This window comes from Lagenorhynchus albirostris, chromosome 4, assembly GCF_949774975.1.
Source record: "Lagenorhynchus albirostris chromosome 4, mLagAlb1.1, whole genome shotgun sequence".
NCBI classification, from domain to species: Eukaryota; Metazoa; Chordata; class Mammalia; order Artiodactyla; family Delphinidae; genus Lagenorhynchus; species Lagenorhynchus albirostris.
This window is the reverse complement of record NC_083098.1, coordinates 102,435,438-102,458,871: the sequence shown is the minus strand read 5'-3', so window position 1 is coordinate 102,458,871 and position 23,434 is coordinate 102,435,438. Positions and strand designations below refer to the sequence as shown.

Genomic DNA, 23,434 nt, shown 5'->3' with positions numbered 1-23,434 from the left:
GACTAAGCTCTAAGCTGGAGCTTCTCGACAGTGAGATTTAAGAAAATTATTTCAAAGCTGTGGGACTTATGAAGACCTTCTATTTCTCCCATATCATTTAATTACTCAGACAAGTTATTAAGTCTGCCCCAGATTCAAGAGAAGGGGGATGAGTGAGCCCCCAGCTCTTAAAGTTGAGAAGCAGCAAGTGCATAAATCAGGGAGGGAAGGAATTAATCTAGATTACCTTGGGGACTCCTGATCATAGCTTCTTACTTGTCTTTGTTTCCATCTTTGCTGCCCTTCACTTAATGGTTGCTGACTCATCAAGAGTAGTTCTAAATGTTTGTCAGAACATATTAGTCCTCTGCTCAAAACCCTGTAATGGTTCTCAATATAAGTCAAAGTAAAAGCCAAAGTCCTTATAATGACCAACAAAACCCTACACACTGGCTCTCTGTTACCTCTTTAAACTTAGATTCTACAACCATTCAATTGCTACTTTTCTTTAGTCACACTGGTTTCCTTATAGTTTTTCTTAAACACTCCAGGCATTTTCCTGAGTTAGGGCATTTGCACTGGCTATTCCCACTGCCTAAAATATTCTTCACTTATATACCTACATGGTTACATCCCTCATGTGTTTCCAATCTTTATTTAAACCTCAGTTTCTCAGTGAGGTCAAAGTGAATATCTAATTTAGAATTACAACTCCATCCCAGTTTAGGGCTCCTCAGTAAAGTAAGCGTCTTCACTAATTTCTGTTTTGATAGGTATCTTGATTTGTTAAACAGTTTGGTGCACTCTTACTTCTATACAATCTATAGGAAATTAGTTTTGGAGAACATTTTTCTTATTTGGAAGTATATATACCTCGTATGTATCCTCAAGTATCTATACATGTCTTAGACGTGCTGCATCAGCATTACCACACTTGAAGAGGCCAGGGTCTTCTAGAACAAGTATTTTAGTCAAGTACTTTCTTTCTACCTTAGTCAAGTACTTTCTTTTCTCCATTCATTTTCTCTTTCTTTTCCTGGTATAAGAAATGTCTTTGACCATTTTCATCAACTTACCCATTTTCAAATATCAGCTTCTAACCCTGCTTTAACTCTTCCATATATATCCATGCTCCAAACTCTTATTGTAAACATAGTTAGTTTCAGGAGAATACCTTTTAATTCGATGGTTTTCAAAGCATGGTCCCTGGTGGTTTCTGAAGCTCTTTCAAGAGGTCTTTTGGATCAAAACACTTCAAAATAAAACTAAAATCTTATTTGTCTGTTTCACCCTCTTGCTCTGCAATAAGGCAGCATTAAACCCATACCAACTGATGAATTAAGTTCTGCAATACAGCTCAGAATATCATATCCTGTGGCTTTAAATGGGGTGGAAAAAAGAGAAAAACCACACATCCATGTTTTCCAAATAGAATGAGCAGAAGAAGAAAAAGTATACTTGTAAAACTGGTTTAAAAAAGTGTAATTTCAAAGTCAGATAAAAATGTAAATTGATACAGCCACTATGGAGAACAGTATGGAGGTTCCTTAAAAAACTAAAAATAGAACTACCATATGACCCAGCAATCCCACTACTGGGCATATACGCTGAGAAAACCATAATTCAAAAAGAATCATGTACCACAATGTTCATTGTAGCTTTATTTACAATAGCCAGGACATGGAAGCAACCTAAGTGTGCATCAACAGGGGAATGGATAAAGAAGATGTGGCACATATATACAATGGAATATTACTCAGCCATAAAAAGAAATGAAACTGAGTTATCTGTAGTGAGGTGGATGGACCTAGAGTCTGTCATACAGAGTGAAGTAAGTCAGAAAGAGAAAAACAAATACCGTATGCTAACACATATATATGGAATCTAAGAAAAAAAAAAAGGGTCATGAAGAACCTAGGGGCAAGACAGGAATAAAGACACAGACCTACTAGAGAATGGACTTGAGGATACAAGGAGGGGAAAGGTAAGCTGGGAGAAAGTGAGAGAGTGGCATGGACATATATACACTACCAAATGTAAAATAGATAGCTAGTGGGAAGCAGCCACATAGCACAGGGAGATCAGCTTGGTGCTTTGTGACCAGCTAGAGGGGTGGGAGGGAGGGAGACGCAAGAGGGAAGCGACATGGGGACATATGTATATGTAAAACTGATTCACTTTATTATAAAGCAGAAACTAACACACCATTGTAAAGCAATTATACTCCAATAAGGATGTTTTAAAAAAATTCTGATAAAAAAAGATCTTGTGTAAAACTTTGAGAAATAGATTACCAAAATGTTTGTTTCAGTCAGAGGAGTTCCTGTCCTAATTATTAACACCTAATCGTGGTACTTCAGTCTTTGACTATGTTTCCTGATTGCCCCATTGTCAACGATACATGGGGTGTTAGACTGAGAACAAAGTTAAGACAAGGTGTCAACTACCACATTTGGAATGGATTGAACCTGCCTTCTACCCCTATTGTTAACACCCTCTTTACACGTTTCTTTTGATACTGCCTAGCCCAGGAAGGGGTAAATTGGTGGACAGGTAAGACTGTACAGCTGGAAGTACTTGTCTACTGTATTTATAACCTTCTTGATGGGAAGAATTATTCTATACTATGGATAGAATTGATTTCTGCTTCTGTGGACAGTTTCATCTACTTAATTGTCAGCCCACTCTCCTTTGCTGCATGTATCCCCAAATAATTCAATGGGACAACTGAATCAGATAAAATACATTGAGTCCCTGTTTTATAGATAAAATGAGAGATCTTTTATCAGAAACATATTGAGAGATTAAACAAACACAGGGAGTAGATTTTGAACAGCTTTCCAGAAAGATAATGGGATTATACTGAGTCACATTTTCTTTTAAAGTTCTCCTTATACATCACCTGTTCATACTTGCAAGGCAGCTTGAGTGATGTAAGAGGGAGACTGTAATCTAAAACGAAAACAACCTCTACTCATACCAAGGATGTACCTAAGATTCCAGCTGTCCTGGTCCAGAGCTGTAAAAAATGTAACATTAAGGGACTATGGAGAGAGCCTTGTTTCTATCGGTACTGAGAGCCAGCAGATATAAGTTGTCCAAGTCATGACATTTACCAGGCAAAAGTGCCCCTTCATTTCTGTAGGTGCCATTTTCTTCGAGTGTAAAGTAAGAAGGATTCTAAGCTCCTATGCAGATCTGAAAATCCTATAACTTTAAGTAAATATGTACTTTTAAGCCCATGGATATGGTGGAAATGCCAGCTACAGGCACTTGTCCTCTGAAGCACATCAGTCTGTGATGATGTGTCTGTTTTGAGCTAAGCTGTCACTCTGATTTCTGTCTCCCAGTCTCCCAGTCCCTGTCCCTGCAGCCACTCAAAGGACAGACCCACTCAACTGTGCAACATAAACCAAAGAGAAGTGACAGTCATGCAGAGGTCTCAGCCACCAACACGTGTCTTGCAGGGCGTTGCCATAAGCATTCAACCCTTGGAGCCACAAGGGCAATAAACTAAGTCAAAGGAGGCAAATGCATCTACTTAAAAATATGGCTGGCTGACACTTCATAGTGTATCTTGAAAGGAAAAGAGAAATTCAGTGATCTAAAATGATGGCAAAATGGATACCTAAAAGATCATATAATCTTTGGATACTTTTGGTTTCACTGTAGGACACTAATATTTCCAAATAAGAGGAATATAATTGGTATTTACTTCCTTTGTCATTCAGTGGATTAATATTAATCAGATAAATTCATCAGAATGCATTTTGATATAACCTGCCTCCATAGAAACTTTATTGCAACTTAGCCTTCCTTTAAATGTTTGCATGCAATATGTGACTGATATTTTTAATCAAAACCACATTCGTGTACCCTAAATCCCCTACAGCCCTCATTAAAAATGAAAAGTCTTCTGTCTTATAACTCCTGAGGTCATTGAATTTCCCAAACTCACCCTTACCCCTTCCTGAATTTTATTTTACTACTTGGTCAACAGGAACTGTTTGCTGCGTTTGGAGATTTTAGGTCTTATTTGTCCAGTGTAAAAGTTGGCACTGAATCCTAAACTAGATTTGCCACATGGGCTTTATGGGGAGATTCTAGGTGAAATGAAATATTTTGCAAAGATAATAATACTCTCATAGTCTCCATGTAGTAAATTGTCAAGTGTAGTGACAGTCTTTAATAGCATTTTCTCCTTTTATTTTTTTAGCAGTGAGCAATAAATATTTTCTCCTACGCCCAACACACACATAAGTTGACCATTATTTTCTGATGAGAGGGATTTGTTTTGCTTAGACACATAAAGCCTTTTAAAAATAAATATATATATACACACACACACACACACACAAGGCATATGAAAAGGCATATCTCTATGTGATGGTATAAATTGGCTGACTGTTTAATCGTCTGTATTTTCCAATTTTCTCTTATTATACATTATTTACAAAGTTTCTCTAGAGAAGATTCTTCAGATGTTGTACACATTTATACACATCTATTGCTGAAAATTTCTCCAAATAACAATGGACGATGCTAGGATATTTTTGATTGTTGGCATAGATCTTCACAAGAAGCTGAGAGGGGATGGAAGCATTTGGGATTCAGAGGTAAAAGAATTGCCTCTAAAAGCAACACAGAGGATGTTTTCTTCGATGCCCATGATTAGGAACATTTTCTCCCTTCTTTTACCTTCCAAATCATAGCAGGTTAATGACATTGCCTCCATAGGGAAGCATGAGCCTGCCATCTCAACAGTTGGAAGAATTAACTTGACTTCCAAGGGAAGCTGCACAGTAGTACCAAGCAATAAAGAGCTTGGAGCCCAGGAATGAGAAACAATTAGACATCACTTTATTAATGCTTAATGATGCAGAGCAGGCATACAGCAGAGCTGATTTGTGTTCTGTCTTGGCCAATGATTCTCACATAATGCCAGTGTGCTATTATAAATGTCTCTGCTCTGTTGGCTAGGGATCAAAGAAGCCAGGAGATGAAATTATCCGGGGAACCTTAGTATGACATACTGGAGAAAAACCAGAAAATGAGCAGTGTGGATACCACTGTCGATCTCGGTGCAGGTTGGGGAAATGTTATATACTTTTTATATTTGGTTTCCTAAGCCTAATTCTTAATAGGCATGGTTAAATCCCACTGAGAATTTCTGTTCCTAATAATGCATTAAGCATCTCAGTTGGAAGTTTCCATAAAACATTTTCCCCTCCTTTTTTTCCCTATCATACTGCAGTGAAAAAGGATTAAGAATATACTGCACAGGTGCAAGTTGCAGCTGTTGAGGGTAAACTCTGTTCTACTATATTAATTCATATCCCACCAGGGGAATTGGAGAATAGTTTAGTTCCCATAAAAAGAAAAAAAAAGTTGTCTTCATCAAGGAAGAAAGAAATTTCTTATCCAGAGTATAACACTGTTTGTGGCCAGAGGGGTCTTTATAAATACAATTTCCTAACCCAGTCAAACAATCATAGAAATAAAAACTCCTTGGTTTTGGTTAAAAATTATTTATTTAAAGTTATATATATGTGTGTGTGTGTGTGTATGGGTGTATGTGTACACATATACAGTATGCTGTACATATATGGTATACTGACACATACACAGAAAACCTCAAGAAGCTACATTTTAATAAAATGTTTAGTGATCAAGGCCAAATAAGCAGAATCACATAGTCAGAGCCTTTTATTGTGCTTAACTCCTGGGTCAAAAAAAATCAATGACAAAATATACATTTATATTACATATTCATTTCAAAAGTAGATCATATATCAAGGCATCCTTGCCATAAAAATATGGTTCCATCTTCTTTATTTCCTGTAGTCTCATGTATAACTGTGTATGTTTATTGCTTGTGTTCACAGCCATGACCTCCAATGTATAAGATTTGAACTATTAAATGAAGGTTCACGTATGTTCAGTCTGGTAGGAAAGAAAGAAAGAGAAAGAGGGAGGGATGGAGGAGAGAGAGGAAGGAAGGAAGGAAGGAAGGAAGGAAGGAAGGAAGGAAGGAAGGAAGGAAGGAAGGAAGGGAGGAAGGAAGGAAAGGAAAGGAAATAAAAGGAAAAAGAGAAGAGGAAGAGGAGAAGGGAGGGGGAGGGGAAACGGAAAAGGAAAGGTCTTGCAGCACATTCTCCTTCCCAGACTCTATGGCTCCAGGGTGATTTTTAACTTCTAGGAGCCTCAGTTACTTCAGAATGGATAATAGTTCCTGACCTGCTTGTCTTCCAGAATAGTCATAAGAATCCAACAAAATCATGATCAAAGATCTACTGTAATCTATAAAGATGTATATAATCATATTATGCTCTTTGTAACCCATATCACCCTGTGCTGTGATATTTTCATAAAGTCTTCTTGGCTTTCCTATCATGTTTCAGAAGAATCCATTGCCTCTCCAAGAATTGTGTAACTTTTACATTTTTATGGTCACTTTCAGCTCTGTTTTCCTCACAACTATACTAAGCTCTCTAACCTACGGGAGCCATTTTATCTTGTGACCATTCTCTTCTCTCACCTGACTTAGATTTTAGTTGAAATCCCTTGAGTTCATGAAACAGCAGTCACACAGGGCAGGTTTGCCACAGAAGTTGACATTCAGTGTCTGTACATCCTTTGACCTTCTCTGTCAGGGACAGTTCTCACACTTCATATTTCTTTGTCCATCTCCACTAAGTCATCTTCCATTCCCCCTCTCTTTCCCTTTTCTCTTTTCTCATCTTTCAACAACTCCCAAGTTCATGTTTATTTTTAAAGAGCCATATATCTGCCACTGATTTCTTATCTCATCTAAATAAAGACATGTGAGAAGATGAAGGACATCTCAATTTTAGCACCCAACACAGCAAATAGAAAAAAGACCATGCGTTCTAGAAAGAAATGGTGACAGTCCATTTTGGATAGGAAAACTGATTTAAAGAACTGTTTTATATAATGTTTTATTTTATTTTCATATTTTATATTCCCAAGTCTAAAAATCACAAGTATGTGGTGCATATGTCCTCATTTCCTCTTTACTAAACCCATGGCAGATGTTCCTAAACAAACATGACCTTCTGTCTAGAATTCAGAAATGACATTAGAATTCTTGTGAATAGAGAGCTTCTGACCAACTCTGGTACTCTATAGATTGTACCTCTTTTCCATCCATACCTTAGAACATCTGTACCAAGGCAGGAATGAGAAGTACTGCATTAATTCTTTCAATAAGTATATACTTATATGTTGGGTACTTTGATAATTGCTGAGAATACACAGGTAATGTTTTCACAGAGATGATAGTCTAGTGGAGGAAACACCAATGCCAATAAATAAGTGGCAGGAAATTTAACAGATGATGTGACTGAAGTATGGTTGAGGCCTTGTAAAGGCACATAAGAAGGGGTGATCAGTGTACAACTGAGATTAGCAAAAAACTCACAATGGAAGAAGTACTTTATATCTGCCTTGAGAGTAAATGGAAGTTTAAAAGATGAATAAGTTAAGAGACCAGGAAAGGCATTCTGGGAAAGAGAAATAATATGAAAAGTGTACACACACACACACATACACAAACACACACACATATATGTATATTACCTCTACATATATAAACAAATGCAATGATAGTGATTTTAAAAATAGGTATTTTACAAATAAAACTCGAACAGTATTTTTGCTATTCAATATTTTAATTAAATTATATGGTAGGTATGCTCACACCATATTCTTCTCAATGATAGTGATTTTTTTATATTGTGTACCAATGCATCTTTAACGTCAAAAAGAGTAATTGGCACAGAGAGGGTGCTTAATAAATATCTGATTAATTTAATTGAGAGATATATGAAGAAATGTCCTCTTTCTTTGTAGGCTCTATTTACCTAGTTCTTATACCACTCCAATGGGAAACTATTTTGGGTTCTATGTATATCCTCACAGAACTTTTAGGTAGCCAAATGCAAAGTATAATGCTTTTTGATCTGTTTGATTTTTTGCCAGCTTTATTAAGGTATAATTGGCATATAGTAAATGACAAGTGTTTAACATGCATAATTTCATAACTTATAGACACACCCACGAAACCATCTTCAAATCAAGGGAGAGAAAATATTTATCACCTTCAAAAGCTTCATTGCAGCCCTCTGTTATTTCTCTTTCCCCCAATCCCTGCCACCCCTACCTCTATCCCCAGGCAACCACTGATCTACTTTCATTATAGATTAGTTTGTATTTTCCAGAGTTTTATATAAATGAACATACAACATATATTCTTTTTTTTTCTGGCTTCTTCCATTCAGCGTAATTGTTTGAGCTTCATCCATGGTGGTACATGTTCCTTTAACTACTGAGTAGTGTTCTGTAGTACTGTAGACCCATTTGTGAGTTTTAAGCAATTGGATGAAATTGTCATTTTACATGCATTGAATTCAAAATGAGCTAAATCTAATCCTATTGCTAGGCTAGTTTTCTACTACTCTCTGCTCTTCTTTGTAGGAATACTATATTATTTTTTTCCCATGAACTGACTGTTTTGGTTAAAGGCCTTTAGTCTTTCCATATGCTAATCACTAGCTTAGAAAAACATCCCCTTGACTGTTCATGTAGTGAATGCCTATTTATCATTAGGAGCTCTGCATTTGAACATCTCTAAAATACACTCTCTCTGATGGGAGTGTTCAACTTCTGTTCTTTGTTATTTCAGAAACTTGTGAAGATGCTGGAATTACCCAAGTTACCCAGTTCTGTGGGTATGCCACTTAGGAATTTCTGTGCATTTCTTTCTTACAGAGCTGCAGCATTGCTAAGGTTTTATAGCGCTCCAGAGATTTTGGCAAGAAAGAGAACTACTGAATTTTAATTTTAAGATATATTTTAAATATATATTTTAAAATATTTCTTTCAGTATTTTGTATTTACACTTATGGAGTAGTATTTCTTTCCCTTGCCAAAATATTTTAAAAAGTTATCACTGAATTTGTATTTGTCATAAAATGGGTTGCATTTGAGAATTAGAGAACTTCACTACATCAGGATCGAGCACTGCTTATAAGAACATTCCTTTTAACCTTAGGACTTCGGATGTAGTGCCTTGAATGTATCTATAGCAGATATGATTCAAAACTGTGCACTTGGGCTTCCCTGGTGGCGCAGTGGTTGAGAGTCTGCCTGCTGATGCAGGGGACACGGGTTCGTGCCCCAGTCCGGGAAGATCCCACATGCCGCGGAGCGGCTGGGCCCGTGAGCCATGGCCGCTGAGCCTGCGCATCTGGATCCTGTGCTCCACAATGGGAGAGGCCACAACAGTGAGAGGCCCACATACCACAAAAAAACCCAAACCAAAACAAAACAAAACAAAACAAACTGTGCACTTAGTATTTGCAGAGACTTTGCTGTTTTAAATATTTTTGAGTGTAAACCCCACGTGATAATTTTATGAGCATTGATTTTGTAGACAGACAGACTTAGGTTCTAATTTCCAGCTCCAAGATTTACCAGTCATGTGTCACCACATATCTGACATGTATGTATATATGCAAGTATGTACATGTGTATGTATGTACAATATGTATGTGTGTGTCCAAGGGTTAGCTCAGTACCTGCTATATATTAAGTACTCCATACTTGATAACTATTATTAAGTGTATCCGGGTTTTGGCCTCGCATCCTCCTTCTGTCAAGCATACTTATGTATGTAAGCAGAGGGTTTAGACCAATTGACACTTTGGAGAGCTTCCCCAGTGCTGTGTCTTTCTGCTCCTCTCCTAGCTCTGACTCTACCTATTCTCTTGGACCATTCAGCACCACGGGGAACTCAGACAAATATATCTAATGCATGCAATGACAGCAGAGTCTCCACAGAAACCACCAGGAGACAAAGCTGGAAATGTCTTCCTTCCCCCTGGCATCTTTTCCGTTCCTTCTCCCCAAGCCAAAACACCAGCTGTACAAAGTATAGACAGAATTACATACTGAAAGTTCGGGCTATGGTATTCAAAAAACCCGAAACCAAAACAAAAAACAGTGAAGGATTTTGTGTACAGTGGAGATGGAATTCAGGAAAACTTCCAGCTTAGGCATAGATTCCTCCACTATGATTTTTTGTTCACTGGTTCTCAAATGAACTGGTTCCATTATTACAGATGTCATAACAAGAGATTTGTAGTCCAAATCCAGTCTGAAAAATAAAGAGCTTGAACAAAAATTGAATTACTGATAACTATTCCTTTTAAGATTAGAAGAGCTGACATAAAGATCTGAAATTCTAGTCTATGTTTAGATATCAGGAGACCTGGTACTCATGAGCTTTATTGTTGCTTGACAAGAATCACCTATAGCTTAGTAGGGACTGCTGTGTTTTAATTAGCTACATTCCTCATCAGTGCCTATGGTTTTATATCAGGTGTGTTTCATTTGTTTACATCATCACTTATCTGCTTGCTCCTCTCAATAGAAGGTGACAGTGAATAGTCCAGACTAAAACCTGTTTTTGGAAAGGAAATGTTTCTTAATTAGTAAGGTAACTCAGCTTTCTTCAGATTCAGTGCTCCCATTATCCATTCTTTTTTTATATTTTTATTCAATATTGGAGTATAGTTGATTAACAATGTGTTACATTGTTACAGTGTACAGTAAAATGATACAGCTATACGTATACATGTACCTATTCTTTTTCAAATTCTTTTCCCATTTAGATTATAACAATGTTGAGCAGAGTTCCTGCTATATTATCCATTCTTAAGAGCAGTATTTCCCATGGGGCAGCACATAACTGCATCAAAAGTACCTGGAATGCTTATTAAAATGCTATTTCCTTGGCTCTTAACTGGGCCTACTAAATCAAAATAACTGAGATTAAGGCCCAGGAATATGAATGTTTAATAAATTCCTAAGATAATCGTACATAAATTTAAAGACTGCTGTCATCCCCAAAACTTTAGAAAATTGATTCTTCTGGGCTGACATTAGGCATGAGTAGTCTGTTATGTTGGAAAGACTCTGGAATTAACATATTTCTGGGCTCTCTGGTGTAAGAGCATTTCAAGGTCTTTTAGGTAAATTATTATAAATCATTTTATTTGCATCATGATTACCATTATCAATTTCATCATCATCTTTATCATAACATGTACTCTGAGTTGGCACACTCAGTACTTTAGAAGAATTCCCTATACAACCTGAGCACCAAGGACATAGGTGAGAACAACCCCAGGGATCAAATGACAGAGTATATATTTTAGTTTAGAAATATTTTAGTACAGTGGTTCTCAACCGGGGACACTGTTGTCCCTCAGAAAACATTTGGCAATGTCTGGAGATATTTTTGATTGTCTTATATTATGTAAGTGATGTTAGTGGCATTTGGTGAGTAGAGAGGCCAGGGATACTGTTGAATATCCTACAGGGATGCTGTTAAACATCCTAACACACAGAGGAAAGCTTCCCAAAGCAAAGAATTATCAAGCCTTGAAATGTCAAAATTGTTGTGCTTGAGACATCCTGCTTTAGAATTTTCTCTCAGATTGTAATGCACTAAATGCCAAGAATATTTACTTTGGATCATAGTTCCACTTCGGCTCATAATTCCACTTCTAAGTGACAGCAGCAGAAATTTATCCTGGCTCCTGGGGCACAGGAGCATGGGAACTTAAGGGGGGTCTAGGATTGGAAAATACCTACAGTGGTACTTAATTACATAGAGTGTATAATCCAAACTGTTTGGCCTTGTGATTCAAAATCATTAGCACACATCAGAACTGCCTAGAGGATCATTAAAACCCAGATTTCTTAGCCTCATCCCCAGAGGTTCCAATTGAGTAGGTCTGCAGTGTTGCCAGTAATTTGCATTTCTTACATGCTCCCTGGAAGTGCTGATGCTTCTGGTCCAGGGACCACCCTTTGAGTACCACTGTGTGTCACTCTCTGTCTGTCTGGTCCCAGTCTGTCTTTGGAACCTTATTAACTGTCTCCAGTCAAGCATTTGCAGCAAAATGAGGTGGAAATCCTCTTTGATTCCTCTTACATATGCCGCTTATTTCTTTATTTATTTGCTCATTTTTACACAGGTACTTTAATTCTGTTTTTATTTTTCTCAGAATGGCCTTTATTGTCATGTTTCACAGCATCTCCTTTTAAGAAAATAGTGCCAGGAAAAAAACAAAGCACAAATCAATAAGCAGCTAACAAAACAATCCTTTTCCTTCCCATTTAGCAGACTTAGTAATTATTGATGTAATAACTGACAGTATTTTTCTCTTCATTTGGTTAGAGGCAAATTTACATCCAACCTCCTAAACAAAAATTAACTGAATACTGTGAATTACAATTTGCTAATGTTATACCTTTCTTACTTCCTTTTTCTTTTTCACTCATTTTCCCCTAACTCCTGTTTTCTGCTCCTTGCTATTTTTAAATTTTGTTTTATAACATGTTTATAAGAATTTTATATCTTTTGAAAAACAGGGCAAGGTATAAATTATGAATAATACAGCCTTCAGCGTGTCTTAAAATGCTACCACACGCAAGAATTTCCCTGCTTTCACGATCTTAAAATAATATTGTAATGATGCTCTCTTCTGAATGCTCATAGAATGTTATTTATACCCCTTGTATGTCATGTTTTTTAATGTTTTAATGTGTTATATTATTCAGTATTTGATAACTTAGTAGAAAATATGTAACATAAACATAAGTCAAGATACAGCAATAGGACAGAAGCCCCTGAACTCACCTTGTAACTTAGGTAATCTAGTGGTACAAACACTTCTGGGATCAACCTTGACATGTGACCTTGTCCTGTAAGCAGGTGCTTCTCTAGGACTGATTTTAACTTTATAGCTGAATAGAACTGCCAGATTACAGTGTATGTGTATGATCAATTTTGTGACATACTCTGGATTGTTTTCCAAAATGGTTGTGCCACTTTCCACATCTCACAGCACCAGATGAGAGTTATTCTTTCTTTAATGCTTTAGCAATACATTGGTAGGGTCATATTTCTTAAATTTTGCTAAGTCATTCAGAAGGAGTAAAATATCGATAGTATTTCATTATGGTCTTGGGTTGTCTTTCTGTGATTGAAATTGGAAATTAATTTATCTTTATTTTATTTTTATTTTTTGCCTATCTCATTTCTTTCTTTTAAAGAGATTATAAAACAGTTATTATTTTTTTTGTGATAACTTAAGTACAACAAATACAACATTTGTTTCATAAGACATTAAATGATGTCACCAACATACTCTCTTTTGCTCTGGTCCAGGCTACTGGTTTCAGAGAAAATAAGCAACACTTATTGCACAATCATTTTATTGCAGGAAAATGATTTTAAAAATGGCAGAATTAGAAGGGCAAGACATTCCTTTAAGCCCTGGTTTCCCAATCTCAGTTGGCCATCTCCTACATTCTCTTAAGATTATAAACACCAGATACAACTCTAATTGTCATGGACATAAAATGAAAATAATTTTATTTCCAAGGCCAATTTATGTTAAAATTATCTTCTAATTAAGAGGGATCTGCCAAGCCCATTTCTTCACCCTGTTTTGTAAAAGATCTTGGGCCTCACAACCATGTTTCTACTACGGGAGCCTGTTTAACCTGTTTCTAAATCTGATTGTATCTGAATGACCCAAGATTTATAATCAGACTACCTCTTCCTGATATTTGGGAGTGGGTTTGAGGGACACTGAAGCGTCTGGACAGGTTGCATGAACAGAGGACACAGAAGCTCAAGAGAGACAGGGCAGCAAAGTAAGACATGCATTCAGAAGGAGGGCAAACCATTCTGCAAAGACGGGGAAGATTAAAGTAGACACACAGAGAAAAGCTGAGAGGAAGATAGGGAGCAGTTGCCTGGGTTCATAATGGTTTTCCTTGGGTTGAAAATAATCACTATTGGGCTTCCTTGGTGGCGCAGTGGTTGAGAGTCTGCCTGCTGATGCAGGGGACACGGGTTTGTGCCCCGGTCTGGGAGGATCCCACATGCCACGGAGCGGCTGGGCCCGTGAGCCATGGCCACTGAGCCTGCGCGTCCGGAGCCTGTGCTCCGCAACGGGAGAGGCCACAACAATGAGAGGCCCGCGTAGAGGGGAAAAAAAAAAAAAAAGAAAATAATCACTATTAGTAATGATACTTTTTGAGAATTTACTATGTGCTGGCAACTGTTCCAACCATTTTACCCATGATATACTGACTCTTTCAACGCTTACAGCAGTAAGATGACTAAATACTCTTAGCAACCCTAAAAATGGAAGAAGAGTTTATCTATCTATGGTCTCAGAGCTTGCAATGAGAAGAGCAACAATCTGAATTTAGGCTGAATACTCCAGAGCCTAAGTTTGCTCTCTTTCCCTCTCTCTTTTAACTTTTATTTTAACTCTGTTTCTTTTTTCCAAACAAGTTTTATTTTGAAAAGTCTTTCTTGGTCCCTAATATTTTTTTTTCTTTTTACATCTTTATTGGAGTATAATTGCTTTACAATGGTGTGTTAGTTTCTGCTTTATAACAAAGTGAATCAGCCATACATATACATATATCCCCATATGCCCTCCCTATTGAGCCTCCCTCCCACCCTCCCTATCCCACCCCTCTGGGTGGACACAAAGCACTGAGCTGATCTCCCTGTGCTATGCGGCTACTTCCCACTAGCTATCTATTTTACATTAGGTAGTGTATATATGTCCATGCCACTCTCTCACTTCGTCCCAGCTTCCCCTCCCCCTCCCATGTCCTCAGTCCCTCCTCTACATCTACATCTTTATTCCTGTCCTGCCCCTAGGTTCATTAGAACCATTTTTTTTTTTTTTAGATTCCATATATATATGTGTTAGCATACGGTACTTGTTTTTCTCTTTCTGACTTACTTCACTCTGTTTGAAACTCTCTAGGTCAATCCACCTCACTACAAATAACTCAATTTCTTTTTATGGCTGAGTAATATTCTAATGCATATATGTGCACATCTTTATCCATTCATCTGTCGATGGACACTTAGGTTGCTTCCCAGTCTGGCTATTGTAAATAGTGCTGCAATGAACATTGTGGTACATGACTCTTTTAGAATTATGGTTTTATCAGGTATATGCCCAGTAGTGGGATTGCTGGTTCATATGATAGTTCTATTTTTAGTTTTTTAAGGAAACTCTATAATGTTCTCCATAGTGGCTGTATCAACTTACATTTCCACCAACAGTGCAAGAGGGTTCCCTTTTCTCGACACCCTCCCCAGAATTTATCGCTTGTAGATTTTTTGATGATGACCATTCTGACTGGTGTGAGGTGATACTTCATTGTGGTTTTGATTTGCATTTCTCCAATAATTAGTGATATTAAGCATCATTTCATGTGTTTGTTGGCAATCTGTATATTTTCCTTGGAGAAATGTCTACTTAGGTCGTCTGCCCATTTTTGGATGGGTTGTTTGCTTTTTTGATATTGAGCTGAATGAGCTGCTTGTATATTTTGGAGATTAATCCTTTGTCGTTGGTTCGTTGGCAAATATTTTCTACCATTCTGAGGGTTCTCTTTTCATTTTGTTTATGTTCTCCTTTGCTGTGCAAAAGCTTTTAAGTTTCATTAGGTCCCATTTCTTTATTTTTGTTTTTATTTCCATTTCTCTAGGAGGTGGGTCAAAAAGGATCTGGCTGTGATTTATATCAGAGAGTTCTGCCTATGTTTTGCTCTAACAGTTTTATAATGTGTGGCCTTGCATTCAGGCCTTTAATTCATTTTGAGTTTATTTTTGTGTATGGTGTAAGGAAGTGTTCTAATTTCATTCTTTTACATGTAGCTGTACAGTTTTCCCAACACCGCTTACTGAAGAGACTGTCTTTACTCCATTGCATATTCTTGCCTCCTTTTTCAAAGATAAGGTGGCCATATGTGCGTAGGTTTATCTCTGGGCTTTCTATCCTGTTCCATTGATCTATATTTCTGTTTTTGTGCCAGCACCATACTGTCTTGATTACTGTAGCTTTGCAGGATAGTCTGAAGTCAGGGAGCGTGATTCCTCCAGCTCCGTTTTTCTTTCTCAATATTGCTTTGGTTATTTGCGGTATTTTATGTTTCCACAAAAATTGTAAACATTTTTGTTCTAGTTCTGTGAAAAATGCCATTGGTAGTTTGATAGGGATTGCACTTAATCTGTAGATTGCTTTGGGTAGTATAGTCATTTTCACAAAGTTGATTCTTCCAATCCAAGAACATGGTATATCTCTCCATCTGTTGGTATAATCTTTAATTTCTTTCATCAGTGTCTTATAGTTTTCTGCATATAGGTCTTTTGTCTCCTTAGGTAGGTTTATTACTAGATATTTTATTCTTTTTGTTGCAATGGTAAATGGGAGTGTTTCCTGAATCTCTCTTTCAGATTTTTCATCATTAGTGTATAGGAATGCAAGAGATTTCTGTGCATTAATTTTGTATCCTGCTACTTTGCCAAATTCATTGATTAGCTCTGGTATTTTCCTGGTAACATCTCTAGGATTCTCTATGTATAGTATCATGTCATCTGCAAACAGTGACAGTTTTACTTCTTCTTTTCCGATTTAGATTCCTTTTATTTCTTTTTTTTCTCTGATTGCCGTGGCTAAAACTTCCAAAATTATGTTGGATAATAGTGGTGAGAGTGGGCCTTGTTTCTGATCTTAGAGGAAATGGTTTCAGTTTTTCACCACTGGCAATGTTGTTGGCTCTGGGTTTATCATATATGGTCTTTACTAGGTTGAGATAGTTTCCCTCTATGCCTACTTTCTGGAGGGTTTTTATCATAGACAGGTGTTGAATTTTGTTGAAAGCATTTTCTGCATCTATTGAGAAGATCATATGGTTTTTATCCTTCAAATTGTTACTCTGATATATCACATTGATTGATTTGTGTATATTGAAGAATCCTTGCATTCCTGGGATAAACCCCACTTGGTCATGGTGTATGATCCTTTTAATGTGCTGTTGGATTGTGTCTGCTAGTATTTTGTTGAGGATTTTTGCATCTATGTTCATCAGGGAAATTGGTCTACAGCTTTCTTTTTTTGTGACATCTTTGTCTGCTTTTGGTATAGGGGTGATGGTGACCTCATAGGATGAGTTTGGGAGTGTTCCTCCCTCTGTTATATTTTGGAAGAGTTTGAGAAGGATAGGTGTCAGGTCTTCTCTAAGTGTTTGATAGAATTCACCTGTGAAGCCATCTGGTCCTGGGCTTTTGTTTGCTGGAAGATTTTTAATCACAGTTTCAATTTCAGTGCTTGTGATTGGTCTGTTTATATTTTCTATTTCTTCCTGGTTCAGTCTTGGAAGGTTGTGCTTTTTTTTTTTTTTTTTTTTTTTTTTTTTTTTTTCCGGTACGTGGGCCTCTCACTGTTGTGTCCTCTCCCGTTGTGGAGCACAGGCTCCGAGGCCATGGCTCACGGGCATAGCCGCTCTGCGGCATGTGGAATCTTCCCGGACTGGGGCACGAACCCGTGTCCCCTGCATCGGCAGGCGGACTCTCAACCACTGTGCCACCAGGGAAGCCCGGAAGGTTGTGCTTTTTTAAGAACTTGTCCATTTCTTCCAGGTTGTCCATTTTACTGGCATAGAGTTGCTTGTAGTAGTCTCTCATAATCTTTTGTATTTCTGCTGTGTCAGCTGTTACTTCTCCTTTTTCATTTCTAATTCTGTTGATTTGAGTCTTCTCCCTCTTTTTTCCTGATGACTCTGGCTAATGGTTTATCAATTTTGTTTATCTTCTCAAATAACCAGCTTTTAGTTTTTTTTGTTTTTTTTTTTTCAGTACGTGGGCCTCTCACTGTTGTGACCTCTCCCATTGTGGAACACAGGCTCCGCACGCGCAGGCTCAGCGGCCATGGCTCATGGACCCAGCCACTCCGCAGCATGTGGGATCTTCCCAGACCGAGGCATGAACCCATGTCCCCTGCATCAGCAGGCAAACTCTCAACCACTGCACCACCAGGGAAGCCCCCAGCTTTTAGTTTTATTGATCTTTGCCATTGTTTCCTTCATTTCTTATTCATTTATTTCTGATCTGATCTTTATGATTTCTTCCCTTCTGCTAACTTTAGGTTTTTTTTGTTCTTCTTTCTCTAATTGCTTTAGGTGTAAGTTTAGGTTGTTTATTTGAGATTTTTCTTGTTTCTTGAGGTAGGATTGTATTGCTATTAACTACCCTCTTAGAACTGCTTTTGCTGCATCCCATAGGTTTTGGGTCATTGTGTTTTCATTGTCATTTGTTTCTAGGCATTTTTTGATTTCCTATTTGATTTCTTCAGTGATCTCTTGGTTACCTAGTAGCATATTGTTTAGCCTCCATGTGTTTGTGTTTTTTACAGTTTTTTTTTCCCCTATAATTGATATCTAGTCTCATAGCATTGTGGTCAGAAAAAATATTTGATATGATATCAATTTTCTTATATTTACCAAGGCTTGATTTGTGACACATGATATGATCTATCCTGGAGAATGTTCCATGTGCACGTGAGATGAAAGTATATTCTGTTGTTTTGGGGTGGATTGTCCTATAAATATCAATTAAGTCCATCTGCTCTAATGTGTCATTTAAAGTTTGTGTTTCCTTATTTATTTGCATTTTGAATAATCTGTCCATTGGTGTAAGTGTGGTGTTTAAGCCCCTTACTATGATTGTGTTACTGTTGATTTCCCCTTTTACGGCTGTTAAAATTTGCCTTATGTATTGAGTTGCTCCTATGTTAGTTGCATAAATATTTACAATTGTTATAGCTTCTTCTTGGATTGATCCCTTTATCTTTTTGTAGTGTCCCTCTTTGTCTCTTGTAATAGTCTTTATTTTAAAGTCTATTTTGTCTGATATGAGAATTGCTACTCCAGCTCTCTTTGATTTCCATTTGTATGGAATATCTTTTTCCATTCCCTCACTTTCAGTCTGTATGTGTCCCTAGGTCTGCAGTGGGTCTCTTATAGAGAGCATATATATGGGTCTTGTTTTTGTGTCCATTCAGCCAGTCTGTGTCTTTTGGTTGGAGAATTTAATCCATTTACCTTTAAGATAATTATCGATATGTAAGTTTCTATTATCATTTTCTTAATTTTGGGTTTTTTTTATTGTAGGTCTTTTCCTTCTCTTGTGTTTCCTTCCTAGAGAAGTTCCTTTAGCATTTGTTGTAAAGTTGCTTTGGTGGTGCTGCATTCTCTTAGCTTTTGCTTGCCTGTAAAAGTTTTAATTTCTCTGTCAAATCTGAATGAGATCCTTGCTGTGAAGAGTAATCTTGGTTGTAGATTTTTCTCCTTCATCGCTTTAAATATGTCCTGCCACTCCCTTCTGGCTTGCAGAGTTTCTGCTGAAAGTTCAGCTGTTAACCTTATGGGGATTCCCTTGTGTGTTATTTGTTGTTTTGCCCTTGTTGCTTTTAATATTTTTTCTTTGTATTTAATTTTTGATAGCTTGATTAATATGTGTCTTGGCATGTTTCTCACTGGATTTAACCTGGATGGGACTCTCTGTGCTCCTGTACTTGCTTGACTATTTCCTTTCCCATGTTAAGGGAGTTTTTGTCTATAATCTCTTCAAATATTTTCTCAGTCCCTTCCTTTTTCTCTTCATCTTCTGGGAACCCTATAATTTGAATATTGGTGCATTTAATATTGTCCCAGAGGTCTCTGAGACTGTCCTCAATTGTTTTCATCTTTTTTCTTTATTCTGCTCTGTGGCAGTTATTTCCAGTTTTCTCTCTTCTGGGTCACTTAACCGTTCTTCTGCTATTGATTCCTTCTAGAGAATTTTTAATTTCATTTATTGTGTTGTTCATCACTGTTTGTTTACTTTAGTTCTTCTAGGTCGTTGTTAAATGTTTCTTGTATTTTCTCCATTCTATTTCCAAGATTTGGATCATCTTTACTATCATTACTCTGAATTCCTTTTCAGGTAGACTGCCTATTTCCTCTTCATTTGTTTGGTCTGGTGGGTTTTTACTTTGCTCCTTTATCTGCTGCATATTTCTCTCTCTTCTCATTTTGTTTAACTTACTGTGTTTGGGGTCTCCTTTTCGCAGGCTGCAGGTTCATAGTTCCTCTTATTTCTGGTTTCTGCCCCCAGTGGGTAAGTTTGGTTCAGTGAGTTGTTAAAGCTTCCTGGTGGGGGGGGGGGCGGGACTGGTGCCTGTGTTGTGGTGGATGGGGCTGGACATTGTCCCTGTGGTGGGCAGGGTGCATCCAGTGGTTTGTTTGGGGGAGTCTGTGAACTTAGTATGACTTTAGACTGCCCATCTGCTAATGAGTGAGGTTGTGTTCCTGTCTTGCTAGTTGTTTGGCATGGGGCATCCAGCACTGGTGTTTGGTGGCCTTTGGGTGGAGCTGGTTCTTAGTGTTGAGATGGAGCTCTTTGGGAGAGCTCCCAGCAATTAATATTACCTAGGGCTGGGAGGTTTCTGGTGGTCCAGCGTCCTGGACTCAGCTCTCCCACCTCAGAGGCTCAGGCCCGACACCTGGTCAGAGCACCTAAACCCTACCAGCCACATGGCTAAGAAGAAAAGGAAGAAAAAATAATGAACAGACAGAACCCCAAGACAAATGGTAAAAGCAACACTAAGCAGACAAAATCACAAAAAGAAAAATATACACACACAGTCACAAAAAGAGGAAAAAAAGAAAGGAAGAGAGCAACGAAACCAATAAACAAACCACAAATGAAAACAATCACTAAAAGCTAAACTAATATAAACATGAATCAAAAACCAAATCAAACACAGAAGGTAAACCCCAAGTCTACAGTTACTCCCAAAGTCCACTGCCTCAATTTTGGGAACACTCGTTGTATTCAGGTATTCCACGCATGCAGGGTTTATCAAGCAGATTGTGGGATTTAGTCCACTGTTCCTGAGGCTGCACAGAGAAACTTCCCTTTTTCTTCTTTATTCACACGGCTCCTGGAGTTCAGCTTTGGTTTTGCCCCTACCTCTGCCTATAGGTAACCCTCAGGCATCTGTTACTCACCCAGAGAGGAGTGGGTTAAAGCAGCAGCTGATTAGGGCTCTCTTGCTCACTCAGCCCAGGGAGAAGGAGGGGTAGGGTAGTCATAATTTTGATGCGGGGACAGCCTGCGGTGGCAGATGTCAGCGTGTAGTTGCAACAGCCTGAGCTATGCCCTGTTTTCTCCCACGGAATTTGGCCTTAGATCATGAGACCCTGGCAGTGGCATGCTGCACAGGTTCTTGGTAGGGTGTGGGTAGTGACCTGCGTTTGCACACAAGACTCTTGGTGGCAGCGGCGGCAGTAGTAGCTCTCCTTTGCCCACCTCTGGGGTCCAAGATGATAGCTGCAGCTCACGTCCATCTCTGGAGCTCACTTAGGCAGTGCTCTGCCATTTGTGAGCACATGGAGCAGGAAGCCCCTCTCCTTGAGCACCTGAAACGATGGTCTCTTGCCTCTCGGCAGGTTCAGACATTTTCCCGGACTCCCTCCCGTCTAGCTGTGGCGCACTAGCCCCCTTCAGGCTCTCTTCATGCAGCCAACCCGAGTCCCCTCCCTGGGGTCTGACCTCTGAAACCTGAGCCTCAGCTCCCAGCCCCCACCCGCCCCGGTGGGTGAGCAGACAAGTGTCTCAGGCTGGTGAGTGCTGGTCAGTGCTGATCCTCTGTGCGGGACTCTCTTCACTTTGCCCTCTGCACCCCTATTGCTGCATTCTCCTCTGTGGCTCTGAAGTTCCCTACTTGGCTGACTCCAAATTTGATAAATTTTCTGGCTTTCTGCTGGTTGTGTTCAATTTTCTGCTTATGGCATACTTTGATCCCGACTTTTATGCTTCAGTACCAGGTCACAAGCATGTACCTGATTGGGTTTGGATTGTAGTGGGCATCCTCAACTTCATAGCCTGCACTCTAGATGGTGTGGATGGAAAGCAAGCCTGTAGAACCAATTCCAGCACCCCATTAGGGGAGCTTTTTGACCATGGCCTGGATAGTTGGTCATGTGTTTACTTTGTTGTAACTGTGTATTCCATTTTTGGACAAGGATCATCTGGTGTCAGTGTTTTTGTTCTTTATCTCCTGCTCTGGGTAGTTTTATTTTCTTTCATCCTGTCCCACTGGGAAAAGTATAACACAGGGATTCTTTTCCTGCCGTGGGGATATGACGTTAGCCAGGTGACTATTTCTTTTGTCTACATAGTGACTGCGATTGTGGGAGTTGAAGCCTGGTATGAACCTTTCCTTTTTAATTTCTTTTATAGAGACCTATTCACTGCAATGATCATTGGTTGTGCATTATGCATGACTCTTCCAATGAGTTTATTAAACTTTTTCAGAAGCTATAAAAATAACACCTTGAAACACAATTCAGTCTATGAAGCTGATGCTAGTGACCCAAGCCTAGCTGATAAAAAAGGACCATGTTGGTTTTATTTTTGTTGTTAAAAGGAATATGTATATAACCTAAGTTGGCCAAATGAAGTTCAATTTTATGATTTTCTTAGCACTATTAAGATATAAAACTCTTCTTGTAAATTTGAAGGTAATTTGAAAGGAGTTGCTGGAGTTCAGCATAAGAAATCTGAAAACTCTAACCAACCTACTAGAAAGCATAACTGAGAAAAGTAGAGAGAAAAAGGAAGAGAGGGAGGGAGGAAGGGAGGGAGGGAAAGAAAGGGCTAGATGGGATGATATTGAGTAATACATGATTATATACTTTTGGCATCTAGATACCCCCATTCCCAAAGGAAGCTATATCTCCTAGGCTTTTCATTTATAAGTGTCATTGACTTTCTTGTTTTATTAAGGCTGTTTGATATTCTTTAATTTGCATTTTAAGGAATCTCAATTTCTTGGAAAAGACTGGAAAACTGAGATGAAACTGGAATGCATTTGTTTGAGACAGGGAAATATTCCAAAGTGAAACAGATAATAACTGATATGAAGAGATTTTACCAACAATGTTCTCATGCTGAAACCCATTACACTTTGGAATTTGGGGTCAAACAAAACTGTGTGCAAATCTTAAATCCATTACTTACAGGCTATGCAGTCCAGCTCAGAGTCTAGCAGCACATAGAAGGTGCTTAATTAATTATATTGAATAAACTAATAAATAAGTGGGTGAATAAACTTGGCAAGGTTACCTAAGTCTCTTGTAGAAAAAAGGCTATGGGGCTATAATGTTGCATTGAAATCTAAATGTTAAGTTCCGTGCAATTCCTGAGCACAATACAAAATCTACAATAGCTTCCCTTCGCTACTTCTTAGTGATAAAATTGAATAAAAATGAACATATCCAGGACAAACTTAAAGGAAAAAAGAGAGAGAACGAAAGAGAAAGAGAGAAGGGGAGAAATAGAAAAAGAAAGAAAGAAGAGAGGGAGGAAGGGAGGGGAGAGAGAGAGAGAGAGAGAGAGAAGGAGAGAGAGAGAGAAGTAAATCCTTTGCAATTTAACTAAATTTCTGAAAGAGGTTTGCATATAACCCTTACATTGGGTTTAACAACCTTCTAGAAA

At 38.2% G+C, this 23,434-nt stretch overlaps 1 pseudogene; it reads left to right on the top strand.

The window, feature by feature from the left end:
* The first annotated feature begins 4,511 nt into the window (after positions 1–4,511).
* On the top strand, positions 4,512–22,361 carry LOC132519114 (ethanolaminephosphotransferase 1-like; annotated as a pseudogene).
* Positions 22,362–23,434: the final 1,073 nt, after the last annotated feature.